The sequence below is a fragment of the Crocodylus porosus genome, unplaced genomic scaffold, assembly GCF_001723895.1.
Source record: "Crocodylus porosus isolate Cpor-Errol unplaced genomic scaffold, CroPor_comp1, whole genome shotgun sequence".
NCBI lineage: Eukaryota > Metazoa > Chordata > Crocodylia > Crocodylidae > Crocodylus > Crocodylus porosus.
The window spans coordinates 5,660,412-5,674,441 of NW_017728926.1; the positions used below are offsets into that span (position 1 = coordinate 5,660,412).

General features: G+C 49.6%; 1 protein-coding gene across 1 annotated transcript in view; it reads right to left on the reverse strand.

Annotated features, from left to right (window-relative positions):
• TNFRSF14 (TNF receptor superfamily member 14) overlaps positions 1-13,818 on the reverse strand; it is a 23,005-nt gene extending 9,187 nt beyond the window's left edge. Inside the window, exons 1-2 of the mRNA XM_019541266.1 lie at positions 13,813-13,818; positions 3,605-3,607 (exon numbers count right to left, since the gene is read on the reverse strand). The gene's annotated coding sequence lies outside the window, so the exon portion shown is untranslated. The remainder of the gene's footprint in view (positions 1-3,604; positions 3,608-13,812) is intronic.
• Positions 13,819-14,030: the final 212 nt, after the last annotated feature.

Here is a 14,030-nt window from a genome sequence, read left to right on the forward strand (position 1 = left end):
GGGCCAGGGCCAGGGCCAGGGGCAGGGGCCGCGTCGCGCTGGGCCACGGGACAAGGTGAAAGCGAAAGCTGAGCTGCGAACTTGGGACTTTCCGCAACGCTTGACAACACAGCGGGGCGGGGCGGGGTGGGGGGCGCAGCTCGCTAGGCCCGGGCCCGGCCCCGGCATCGGCCCCGGGGCGCAGTGGGCCCCGCTCGGACCCGGACTTGAACACCAGCGTCCCGGGAGGCAGGAGCAGCTCCACTCGCGCTGTCCTCTCCCCCACCCCCGCAGGCGTCCACAGGCCTCGGGCCTCCCTAGTCACTCATGCCTCGCTACCCGAAGGATCCTTTCTTCCGCCTGTTGCTGGAGGTGCCCCGCCTCTATTTCGCAATAGTACCCTGCAGACTGTCTTGGGCTCTTGCTATAAACCGTAATGCGGGGGTAGGAACGACTAAGGGAAGCACTGGAGGCATTGGCAGGGCACCAAGAATGCTAGTTTTAGTCATCTGAATCAGAGATGTACCTTTAACTATAAGGATGGAGCAGCGATCCCTCCCCGTGGAGGAGGATTGTCTCCAATGACAGACTTATCCGTGAGGCCGAAGATGACTGACAAAGGCCACTGCGGCATCCACAGGTGCTTTCGCAACTTGGGCACATGCTTCCGTGTGGTGTGGACGGCTCTGCCTTCCTGATTCAGTCCCACAACGCTGTTTCGGCCTCTCTGCTTTTCCATCCCCTGTTGCTGTGAGGTTTCGAAGTGCTGAGGTCCTTGAAGCAAACTCTTCCTCCGTTTGGGGTGCTCCTGGGCAATAGCCTACAAGCTGATGTCAATGTTGCATTTCTTCAAGTTGGCCTTAAGGATGTCCTTGAAGCACTTTCTTTGCCCTCCTCTTGAGCATACGCCTGGACTGAGCTGGGAGAATAAACCTTGCTTCAGGAGCCTGGAGTCAGACACCTGGATGATGTGGGCAGCCCAACAAAGTTGGTGTCGGATGATCATCACCTCGTGGTGTTTGCTTGTGAGAGGTCCATGTGTTTGTCCTCCCACTAGATTAAAAGGGTCTTTTGTAGGCAACGTCGATCGTATTTCTCCAGGGACTTTGAGGTGTCTCCTGTACATTGTCCACATCTCAGCTCCAGACAGGAAGGTGGGGATCAAGACTGCTTGATAAACCATAAGCTTGGTTTTGGATCTGATGTCACAATCTTTGACCAACCATTTTGGGGAATAAACTGTATTTGTTTGCATTAATTCCTATGGGAAAATCGGTTTCTCTTAACACTGTCTCGCTTAGCGCACAGTTTTTCGGGAACCAATTAAAAGCACTAAGTGGGGGTTGCCTGTATTTATTACAATATTTAATGAGCCCCACTCATCCCAAAGTCCAGTATCATCTGTCTTTGGCAGCAATTGTATCTCACCTCACAGGCAGAGATGGTCTGTCCTGACAGCTTCCTCCACGACATGAATCCATAGCCTGAGAAGAGCTGGGCACTTAGTTGCAGCTATCGTGTGCTTGAGTGATTTCTTTCCTCATAAAGTGCACCTTGTTAGCCATCCTACTCCCTGTTTGATACCTCTTAACTCTAGCATCTTCAAGTAATTCCTTGTTAAACACTTCATAAATTAAATTTAAAGTCTGGGCACAAAGATTTTTATATCCTTTACTTCTTAGAAGAAGGTGTTGGTTGTCTGGGTCTTGCTTAATCAATGGTCCACCTTTTGTTATTAAAAAGTCCTGACTGCTGGGGGTGGCTCTTGAGCAATACCAGAACTAAAGCCTGTGGTGGGACAGTAGGGAGTGCTAATACATTAAATCACTCTCTCCTTGTGCCATGCCCAAAACCACTCTTCAGGTGTCTCCCCTGGGGTACCTAAATTTGGCCAATCCCCTTCCTGAAGCACACCAGCAAGCCTGGGGTGATTGCTGCAACCACGCAGGCTCCAGTCTCTGTTAGGGCTCTGTGCAGCCCAGGGTACACAGACCCTGCAGACCTTGGGGGTCCTCACCCCACTTTGGTATTTTGGGGTGCTTCTTTTAGCCTGAAGCATTCAAAAGTTGCCTCCTGCACTGGAGGAAAGTAAAAAGCCAAGCCCACTTTAACTAGCCAGGCAAAGGGAGATAAACAGTTGGTCCCTTATCTCTTCCCTCAAGAATCCACACCTAGGCATGCTGTACCAGATAACATTCATTGATCGGAGAGGAAGAGACTGGGGAAGAGGTACAGGACAGAGGAATATTAAAGAAAACACCTTGAGCAAAGCAGAATATTTTGAGCCTTTCATCAAATATAGAGTTCAGTGACCCTTTTGTTATGTGTCTGATTTATTAGATCTAACTTTCTAGCTAATCTTCAAGCATACTCACTAAATCATGCAGACAGCAACCTGAGGTACCTGCTTGAGTTCCAAGATGTCTGCTGGAGGAAGAGCTCCCCCAGACCAGGTGGCCTTAAATACCTTTTCTGACATCATCACCTGGTTGCAAACAGAAACAGGCATTATTTGAACCCTGCTGATGCAAACCAGTCATTTTATAAGCGGACAGCAGCCTTCGGTGGAGTGACCAGAGTCGTCAAACAAGTTTCCCATCAGGGAACCTGTGGAACCAAAGACAAAGGATCTATGCACAATAAGGGCAGGGTGGGAGGTCTCAGACCCAGGGAAAGAGGGAGGAGGATTTCTTCATAAAGCCCATCAGGGAACTGATCATAGAGGACCATTTTCAAAGTTTAGCAGCCAGTAGGAGAGAAAGCATATAAAACAGATACAAAACAAACCCCTTACAGTAAATGTCCCTCCCACTGGAGGAACAAGTTAGTCATAAGAAAAGATGAGCTAACTGATAGGCAATAGTTAATCAAGAAAGGGAGTTGACCCCAAGAGAAAAGTTATCAAAGGGGAATTCTAAATGTGCTTTAGGGCAGGTTACTAGGGGTGCAGCAATAGAGATTTCTGGGGCCAATACCAATAGCCGATTTTTAAGGAAGCATATTGGCCAATACTGATCCAATTTCTGATGCAGCTGTGTCCAGCTGGTAAATCTGTTGTAGTGGAAGGGGAAGCGAAGGGGTGTAGGAGGTAGATCAAGGCCCCATGTGCTGAGGGAGGGAGTGGGGCTGGGGCTGGGGCTGGGGCTGAGACAAGGGCTGGGGTAAGCACTGCCCAACTGAGGCAGGGTGGGCAGGGAACAGAGCCATGGCTCGTCCAGGTGGAGCACTCCAGATGCTGTGTGCCACTTATCTAGGGGCTGCTCATCCGGCGGCTCCTGATGCTCATCTGGGAGGGCATGGGGGTGGCGTGTGCCCCCAGATCTGCACACAGCAGGGTGGACAAGGCTGGGGCTGCACCAGTCTGTGCTCTGGGTGGGCAGTGCTGACACTGGAAGTGGGGGCTTTGCGGGGCCTTCTTGGACAAGTGGCAGGAGCATCAGGGGGAGCCATCCCCCCCTCCCGGTGCCCCCGGGGCCAAGCCGCAGCTACATCCCGCACCTGCCCCACCCCGTCAGGGCAGTACTTGCCCCAGCCCCTGTCCCAGCCCCAGCCCCAGCCCCAGCCCTCCCTCATTGCGGGGAGATTTAGTTTGCCCTCCACACCCATCCCATCACAACAGACTTACCAGCTGGACACTGCTCTTCAAGCTGCTGGGCTCTGCTCCTCACTGCCTACATGCTGCTCTACGGCTGCGCATGCACAGGTCACCTATCAGCCAAATTGTTGGCCATATCATGCCAATTTTGATCCAGACAATTTTCTTTATATTGGTGCAAGCCCCTAAAAAGGGCTGCTCAATTGCAGTTACAGCTGCTGAATCGCACTACTGCAGATCCAAGTGCAAGAGGACCTTCTTGTAACTAGTGCCTTGCCTGTTCACGACAATGAGCTTCCAGGCCTCACAATCCTGCTCCCGTTATCACCACCTGGTTGCCGAAGGGCTTGAAGAAGTGTGCTAAAACCATTCTCATGGAACAGTGTTTCCCAACCTTTTCCAGCCCAAGGCACACTTATATTTATAAAACTTTTCTGCAGCACACCTGTTAAGACATTCCTCATCCTCATACCTATTGTAGCTCATTGCCATAGCAAAATTCTGCAGCACACTTGTTCATTTCAATGGCAAGCAGACCAAGACAATTGGAGATCTCAATCCACTGTTGCCTTTGTCTGCCTTTGCAGTCATTGAGATTTTAAAATCTTCTGTCTGCTCCACCATCAAGGACTTGTAGACCCATGGCTATATAAGCCCTATAATAACAGCACTAATGATCTACTATCCTGTGACTATTTTTTCCTAGCTTACTCTCTTTGTTAAAACTTTACAGATACTCTAGCAAATAAGTGCCCATTTCAACAGTTATTTTTTTCCTTTGATCTTAAACTGAATTATATGGTGCTAGCCCCCTACCATATTTGTAAAGATTCTAGTTTTTCTTTAACTGGATAACAATGGATGTTGTGTTATATGTGATGATGTACCACACCATCTGCACCCCCTTTTCAAAAACCCTCCATCTGCCCTCTTCTCATATTAACCTTCATGAAAAAGCATTAATCCCTATATTAAAACATTTGTGCCATGTCTCAGCCAAAAGATGAGTTGCCATGAAGCAATACCTGGAAGCATCTTTTACCTCTTAGACAACCCACTCAATAAACAACTCCTGGCACAAGTGCAGTAAGTGCTGACTTAATGGAGAGCTACCTAAGTAATGGTTTGACTGGTAACAATCCTAGGCCCTTTCTGAGATCCCTGGGGAGGACATTTCTCCCTCTTTCTGTCTTCTACATGTCCTTGTCCATCACTGCTGAGTTCACCTGTCCCACCCTGCAGATTAAGGCAAGTGATTATCCCCCTCTATTCAGCATTGATGAGGCCACATCTCAGGCCACGATTCCTGAATGCCAGGTGGTAGAAACTATAATTGTCGCATTCAGCAGCCTGCAGCAAGTTGAAGCACATTCACATTTCTTTCCTCCCTCAGGGACTACCACAAGTCAAGACCTGCCCCAGAATCCGAAGTGAACCAGCCAGTGAGCCCTGGACCTCACACCATCAGCTTTGCTCTAGAAATAATAGAAATCATAGGAAAATTAGGATTGGTAGGGTCCTAAGAAGATTATCTAGGGACTTCAGGATGGTCCTCAAAGCAGGACCATCCCCAACTACATTATCCCAGTCAATACTTTGTCTAGCTGTGTTTTAAAAACTTCCAAGGATGGGGATTCCACAACCCCACTGGGTAACCGCTTCCATTGCTTTATTAACCTCATAGTGAAAAAGTTTTTCTAATATCCAACCCAAACTTCCCTTGCTGCGACTTGGGACCATCGGTCCTTATTCTGTCATCTGCCACCACCGAGAACAGTCTAGCAGCTCCATCCTCTTTGGAACCCCCTTAAGGTAGTTGATTAGTGGCTGAAGCAGGCCGTATTCGATTTGGATTTGGATTCGACCTGATTCAGGGGACAGTGATTTGATTAGTTGATTCAGATCACTCTCCTGATTCAATTCAGCCAAATCTGAATCTGAAGATTCAATTCTGAGTTGGAGAATCAGCAATTCGGCCATAGACACAGCTTTAAATGGTTTTTTCTACATAGCTCGAGGCACCAGGCGCGGCTGGTGAATGCTGTGATGCTGGGGCTGATGGAGCATTGCACAGCAGCGTGGGGGGGGGCATGTGCTTGGCAGCATCCCCCCACAGCCTCCTGGCTTGGTGAGTAGCCGCAGGTGGACCCCAGGTGCCCCCCAGACCCAGAAGGCACTGGTCACCAAGCTGGGAGGCAAGCTTAGGGAAGCATGCCACCAGGTGAGGGGATTGCACACCAGGGATAAGTCAAAGTGATTAACTCGCCAGGGCGGTATAAAGCCAGCGGCTGGGCAAACACATTTTCCCTTCAGGCACAAGAAGACAGAGGAGAGTCTACTTACTAGAGGGGAGAGGAGGAAGCCTTACCTGTGATCCAGGAGGGAGCATGGACTGGTGGACGGCAGACGGCAAGACAGGTCCACCTCGAGATGAGATACTTTGCCGGGATTCATAGCCACGTTGGTGAGTGCCAGGGAGAACCGGGTCGACAAGAGGAGGCACTGGGGTAACCCAGTGAAGGAGTATCCCCAGGACAATACGCGGGTGGGGAGACCAGGATCGAGCCACCAATCCCCACAGGGACCATAAAGATGAACCCAAGCAGCTGTGTGGGCACCAAGGGGGCAACAGAGGCAACTCCTGGCGTGAGGTTTCCAGAGGGCACAGAGAATGAGCTCTGTTAGAGGGTTAATCATCAGGTGGAAGGACTGTGTCTAGTTAATAAGTATCTATAAAATATGGGGACACCCAGTTCTCTTATCTGTTGCATGGACTTCCCTGCTAATGAGGGAATTGTAACCCTATATCCCCCTGAGCAATAAAGGCTGCACTATGAGAGTTTATCACTTGGGTGGCAAATGGCAATTCTCCAGCTCAAAGAGTTATCACTGAACCCCTCTTTTTCTCTTTCAATCAAAGTCATGGCAAGCAAGTTTGAAGGGAAACTGAGCTAAGACCAGCCCCGTCCCCCCCGAACGCCTTTATTTAGCTCCCCATATTTGCCCATGCAGCTTAAACACAAGCCCCTTGTACTTGTCAATGTTGGTCAAATGGCATCAACCACAGTCTTTGCTCCAGCTGACCCTACTGGGTGTAAACCGCTTCAGACACCGGGTGTCTCTAAACACACTCAACTTATTCACAACTGTTGGCTGCCTAGTTTATCCCAACATACTCTTAAGCCTGCAAACCTTGTGAAGAACGAGCACATCTGAATCATGTGCAAGGCAATAATGGTGTCAGAACAAGCCAATACACAGCATCAGCTTGTTCTCAGTCAGCTGTCAGGCACAGCCATTCATGGCTGCTGCCTCCAAGAGAAGTGGTAGTCCTTGATCCTGATGGCAAGGGAGAGCCTGTAGCAGACAACAGCATGTGTCACCATCCCACCAGGAAATCAGTGGTCTAGACCAGTGGTTCTCAACCCCTTGGGACTCGAGGCCCCCCCTCACTCTCAACTAGCACCCTCTGGCCCTGCCAATGCACCTCACTCTTGACTCACAGCTCCCTGGCCCTAACAGTGCCCCTCACTCCTGACCCACTGCCCTGCATCCCCAGGACCCAGCCCCCCCAGTCTGTGGGGCAGGGGTTGGGTATGCACATGCCTCCCCCTCTCAGCTCCAGTTTCTGCACCTACAGTGGGCATGGGACTATAGCCTGGCTGGACCTAGCAGAAGACACCTGCACTGCCCCTCATCCACCTCCCTTCTAGGGTAGAGTCACAGCCTGAGGGGAGCAGTGGTGGCAGCTGGGCCATGGCAGTGGGGTAGGGCTGTGGCTAAGCATGTGAGCAATCAGTGACAAGAGGAGGCAAAGGCATCACACCCCACCTCCCTTCCACCTACTACTCCTCACACTGCTGGTGGCACAGTTGGTGTGTGGTAGGTCCCGGCAGCAGCAGCAGCAGCAACAAACCCAACTGCCCTGCTCTGCCCATCCATGCTGGGTCCTACCTGCTGGGCCATAGAGGCAGCTCCTGCCAGTGCTGGTCCAGCCAAGCTGCTGCCCCATGCTCAGTGTGGGTGCAGAAATCAGGAGGCGCACATGCCCCTCCAAACAAGGCACCTATTCCCCCACCCTCCCTTCCACCCCCCACCCCTCCAACTTACCTTCAGGGAGCTGCTCTCCACCACTACCTAGCTACTACATGCATGTCGGCCTCTGCAGTCCCAAGCATTTTTAAAGTTTGTTCATGACCCTTTGCTATGTTTTTGTGACCCACTTTTGGGTCACGACCCATGGCTTGAGATACACTGATCTAGACCATTTTTTCTCACAATCTCAAAGGGAAATAAATTAATCACTCCATAATGCCCTTGCATTGAGAGCACAGAGAGACAGCGAGTGGGGAATCTGAATCCTGGGATATGAGCCCAGGTCTCTGTATTGTTCCCCACTAGGGCAGACTACTCACATCAGTTATATGGTCATACTGTGGGGAGGGAGCTCGCACCGACAAATGTGACTACTTGCACCATAGGCCAGACTGAAAGTTTTCACCACTTCCCTGCTGAAAGGCAGTTTCGCAAGACAGGGTTTGTAACACTCCACAGATGTGCAGGACCGAGGAACAACTAACTGCATTAACCATTTCCCAGTTCTGAAAATTGACTACCGGTTTCCAGTCATTTGAAACCATCAATCTCATTGTTGTATGGCTTAAATAAAGGCACCAGTCTGGGCAGGCAGGAAATCATGTTTATCCAGTATATGTCACTGAAATTCACTGAAACACACTTCCCAATCATTTTTGGATAGTCAAATATTACTCCCATGATCAGGGGGCAGCAGGGCAGGCCCTACGAGGAGAGGCTATGGGACCTGAACCTGTTCATCCTCCACAAGAGAAGGCTGAGGGGGGATCTAGTGGCCTGTTACAAACTAGTCAGAGGGGACCAGCAGGCACTGCGGAAGTCCCTGTTCCCCTGTGCACTACCAGGAGTGACCAGGAATAACGGTCACAAGCTGGCAGAGGGTAGATTTAGGCTAGATATCAGGAGGCGCGACTTCACGGTCAGGGCGGCTAGGATCTGGAACCAACTTCCAAGAGAAGTGATGCTGGCTCCTACCCTGGGGGTCTTTAAGAGGAGGCTAGATGAACACCTTGCTGGGGTCGTTTGACCCCAGTACTCTTTCCTGCCATGGCAGGGGGTCGGACTCGATGATCTGCTTAGGTCCCTTTCAACCCTAGGAACTATGAAACTATGAAATATCAGGAAAAATATTAGAAGTAGTATTTGGTTACCAGTGAATTTGTGCGATAGAATAATGAAGCTCTGGTGACATAACAGAAAGCTATAAAAAGTGATCCTTGTTTTTAAAGACCCATTTACTTTTCACTTGGTAAACTCTTTGTACACTGTTTCCATCTCTCTCAACGTGCACGTGAAGAATCAATGAAGCCAACTCCATTCTTGATTTTTGTCACTGTTTTGATGTTTGGGTAACAAATATAACAGCTATATTCAGTGGGGTTAAAAACAAATTGCAGTAGCAATCAACCAGTTCAAGCCAGTGATTGATATATTTGTATGAACACAACTTTTCACCGTGTCTGAAAAAGAAAAGAAAGTCATGGGAATATTACTATGGGACTTGGAATGGGAGTAGATAACATTGCTTGTAGTATAGATCTAGGTGTGGGCAGGAAAGACTGTTGTCCAGAAGTATTAGCTTTCTCTCTTCTGTTTGTAATTATTTGATTTCATGACAGTATTACACTTTGCTTTGAGGAGTTCAAAACACTCAGGCAAATACTGATTTTTCACAGCACTCCTGTAACAATAAGGCCTGCTATTCTCGTGTTACAAAGGGACAGAGCTTCAGACGCACTGAAATAATGGGACTTTTCTGTAAGTCGCATGAAGTAGCAGAGCTAAGTAATTCATAGACCTCTGCTCTCCTTATCAGTTTTCACATTTGACCTGGGTAGAGGGGGGAGATAGAAGGGTGCAGAGGCAGCAGGGGGAGGCAGGCTGCAGCTGCGGCTATGGCCCCAACCATGCATAGGATGGCTACGGCCCCAGTCATGCATAGGTGCTGGAGCCTAGGCCACACAGCCATCTCCCACCTCCCACCCATACACAATTCTCAGATGGGGGCCTCACCCCATGTTAAGTTGGGGAACCTCACCTTAGTATCAAGTAAATAAGTAAGTACTTAAGTGTCCCATTACTATTATCATGGTGGAGGTGATCTGTGCTAACACAGTCCTGTAAACAGGACTGTGTCAGTTTCTACTGCAATCATTTTATGGTTCCATGGTGTCTTGCAATGAAAGATGGCCTTGAACTGTATAGACTGTGGGTACTTATTATCTCTCTCTCTCTATTTGCCTTAAATTTGTATGGTTTTGGCAAGCAGAAATAAAAAGTGGCTGGTTCATTCTCCCCGCCCTGGCACTGAGAAATCACATCTAGATGCCTTTCTAGGAAGGGATGTGATATAAAGCAGCTGAAGAATATTGGACTCAGCAAAGAAAAATTTGGTGGAAGTTCTCGGGCCATCGAGATGGAGAAAGGACCAAATGAACAGAATGGTCTTCCATCACACTACAGCCTATGAATATGTGGCCTGTGGTTTTAAAAATGAGGCAGAAAAAAATTTTTAAAAATGCCTCATATTATAGCTAGGGCAGCAGAGCGCAGAGCTATGAAGCCAGCTGCTCAAGGTCACATGGAGTACCAGAGCCAAGCCAAAACCTAGACCTTTACTTCCCTCCCCTCAGTTTCTACTTTCCAGTCACATGATGATGAGCAATGAGTTTTCCACATGACTTCTGACTACAGCGCTGTTCCCCTTTCTGTGTATACTTCTCAGAGACAAAATGAGGAAAATACTCCCAGGACCATACCAGAGAAGCTATGCAGGCTCCCCACCCCACAAATGAGCTAAAAATCAATACTCTTCTACAGCCTGATGTTGTGCCCTTCTTCCTTGCTGCCACACTGCACCGTTCCTGAACTCTCCTGGCACATCTCTTCATGGAGATTAGCTCTGCTAGGAACAGACTTGTCCAAAACCAGCAGGAAATACAAGGGAATGAAATGCACCAGCAGAGACTTGCTCAGTCAGCATTAAAATGGCACAAAACACTACTAAACCAGAAGAGCTACACTTATTCTCACTAGGCAGTCATTCAAATGAGCCTGGACACTTTCTTCCTTCAAACCCAGCATCACATTGACTGCCTCACCAGAGCATGCTCCTGAGAGATCGAGAACTGAGAACAGAGGGCACCACTGGAAAGTCACCTAGCAAGCAGTAACTACACATCAGGGCTGAGGCAGAGCTGGAGGGTGAAATGGCTGTCTGCAAGACATGCCCACTGAAAACTGATCCTTAGTGCAGTGACCATGCTCATTGCCCAAGGGGGTCATTTTCCAGCAGGGAAACTGAGGCAGAGAAGAGTGACATGACATGCTGAGGGTCCTGCAACAAAGCACATGCGGTGGGAAGAGAACCCTGGAGCTCCAGGGACTCTGCTGCCATGGTCGATCCCCCATGCCACCTGTCCAGTGCCCAGAGGGCTCCACCTCCCATTGCTCAGGCTGTGGATCACATGCATTGCTCCCCTTTGGCTTTATTCATAGGCTTGACCAGATCCTTGTTCTCACTCCTCTGACACTCATCATTGCACAGGGTAATCTCCTCGCGTCACCTGTCAGACAGAGAGAGGGGGAGGAAGATGCCTGTCACTTACCCTTCCTCACCCCGCTTTTTCTGCCTCTGCTCTAGCCCTTGATGTCTCTGTGGTCTTCACCCCTCCAATCTGCTGCAAAACCTGCCTGCATGACCTGATTCATCAGGCTCATAGATCAGAACATCCTCTGCCCTCCTGGCTAGTTATAAGCAAACACTTACTAACCCCCCAGTCAGTGTCCTTGGCCATATTGAGTCACTGCACATTAATTTGCCCCTCAAGCTAGTTCAACAGGTGTAATCATGTGGGAAGGAGCCTGGTAAGAAAGAGCCCAGGAACACTGCCATGACTCCAGCAGTCCCAGGCTGGGGTAATTCATGTATGACTGCCACCACATGGCCTTCTACACCATTTGTTTCCATAAAGTAGGAAAACTATCCCTCATTGTGCTGGCCATAGCAAGGCAATAGATGGATCCTTGTCAGTGCTCAGGCTCCAAAATCCAGCCTTTGCAATGTATCTGGGAGTGTGGGAGCTGTAATCAAAGTCAATAACAAGCTGCTTGGAGTGTTTTTTCCTCCCAAGGTTAATGGGATTACATGCCTCTTGTTTCCTTGTTACCCAGGTGAGCAGGATGCCTACTGGAGCCAGAGGCAGGGTTGTGGAAATGAGGATTGAAACCCCACTTTTAAAGAAGGAGAATCCAGAGTGGTTCTCAGTTCTCTCATTTTGTAAGAAGCAAACTGAAAGAACACAAGGGTTTTCATGCAGCTGGAGGTTGGGAACAAGGAACTGTGAATCTGCCTGAAATCTGACCACTGGCATATATGGGGCTTTTTGAGGGCCTTCTCCCACCTTGATTTCCCACCCACCACTGCGTCCTTCTTGTGAAGTTAATGTCCTGCCTGAAATGCTACTGTAAGAGGATCAGCCCTCCACCTTCTAGAGAGAGAAGCCAGCGCCTCAAATCAGACTGCTTGAACAGAGGGGAATCGGGCTTGTATGGTCCTGTCCCTGGAGAGATTCCAGCTTGCAGTGGTCTTCCAGGGCTGGTTGCCAAAGATGCTACTGAATCACATGCTGAGGCTGCGATACTGCTGAGGGGTTTCCACAGTGAGAATCCCCTGTAGCTGCAGCCAGCACTGATCATTGATTTAATTATAGATTTTTAGATAAAAACCCAGGGCCATTCACTTCACAACATTTGGGACAGTCAAGGGGCTGTCACAGTTACGCACAACTCATGGTGAAACTAGACAGGGTGTTAGACCAAGAGAAGCAGTATAAATCAGGTGACTTCCTTCTATCTCCCATGTCAGTCACACTGAAAGTGATGCCAGGCTTCTCGTCCCCCTCATGTCCCTATCACCCCCATCTCACTACCAGCCCTATCTCTGTCTTACAGCAGAACTGTCCACAAGGCTTTCGTTTGCAGAAGACTCCATCAGATTCATAGAGCCCCCTCCAGCAGCCAGACTGTCGGGCTGTAGGGACTCTATAGTCAGCCCCCTTTTACTCGGGCATAAGACCTTGAGTCCGGTTTGAGGTTAACTAGATCTCTTTAAGCTCACATCCTATGTTTATAGACCTTACTCCTGTGAGGCAAGCTGCCTCCTAGCAGGAGTCAATCAACATAAGCCATATACTTTACTCAGTCTCGGATCCACATCCCACTTGCAGGTCTCTCTCTTTCTCGCTCTTGCTCTCTCTCTCTCCTGCAAACACTTCTAATTCCCTCCAGCTGGGCTGTAACCCTTCCTAGCCTGCAGACAGCCTCCACCGGGCAGACTGCCACGCTCTTTCACACCCTCCTCTACAAGACAGAAGCCCTCTTCTAATCTTCAATCCCCCTACTCTCTCTGGAGAAGAACCGCCAACTCTAGTTCTGGCCCCCTGGCCCTGGCTACACTCATTTGGGTTGGCCCAACCTTGGACAACTGCTGGGCCACAGCTGTGTGCCTCTAGCCCAAGGCAAAGCTGTTTTTATTCTCTGAATCTAGGCACCCTAGACCTAATTTTCTCCTTTCATCTTTGGCCTGAGCTTGGACAGCTACTGGACTGCAACTTTTCCTGTTTTCTCTTTGCCCAAGGCAAAGCTGCTCTCATGCTCTGGCTCTAGCTCTAACTGCTCCATTCTCTGTTTTCAGTGCTGGCCTTAGTGCAACCGCTTCAAACCCTGTCTTTGATTCTGGCCTTAGCACTGCCAGCTTCAAGCTCCAGCCCCAGTCTGACTCTCTTGCTCAGGGATTGGCTTTTCTTTGTGTCCCTTGGGCACCCACAGATTGCCCCTCATGGGCTCTATACTCCACACATCGTCCCACCAGCCCCTCTCTGAGCTGTGGCCCGCCAGCCCCCTCAGTATCTGGCTGTGGCCCTCCTGACCTTGGTTCCTGGCCCTGCTCCTAAATCAGTTGATATTCACGGACTCCCCTCACCCTGCCAGTCTCTGACTGTGGTCCTCCTTGGCCTTCGGCCTCTATCCCTGCCCCACATGTTCTCCAGACCCTCTGGTCCTCTAGTCTATCTCTGTGGGCCCTCGTGCCCCCCCCCCCCCGCCAGGCCTCTGGGTGCCCTAGTCTGTCCTGAACACTGTACCGTCTTGGTCCCCCCCGCAAGCACCAGACCTCCTCTCAATGCCTCCTCCCCTACCGTGGCACTATAGGATATCAATCACCCCTATAGTCCCTCCCAAATCACTGATTTTACCATTTACAGCATAACATAGCATAAACATTGAATCTCCATGCAAAAAACATATTCACATACACAAATATAAGCCCACTGGCTGTCCTAAATCAAACATAAACTCACTG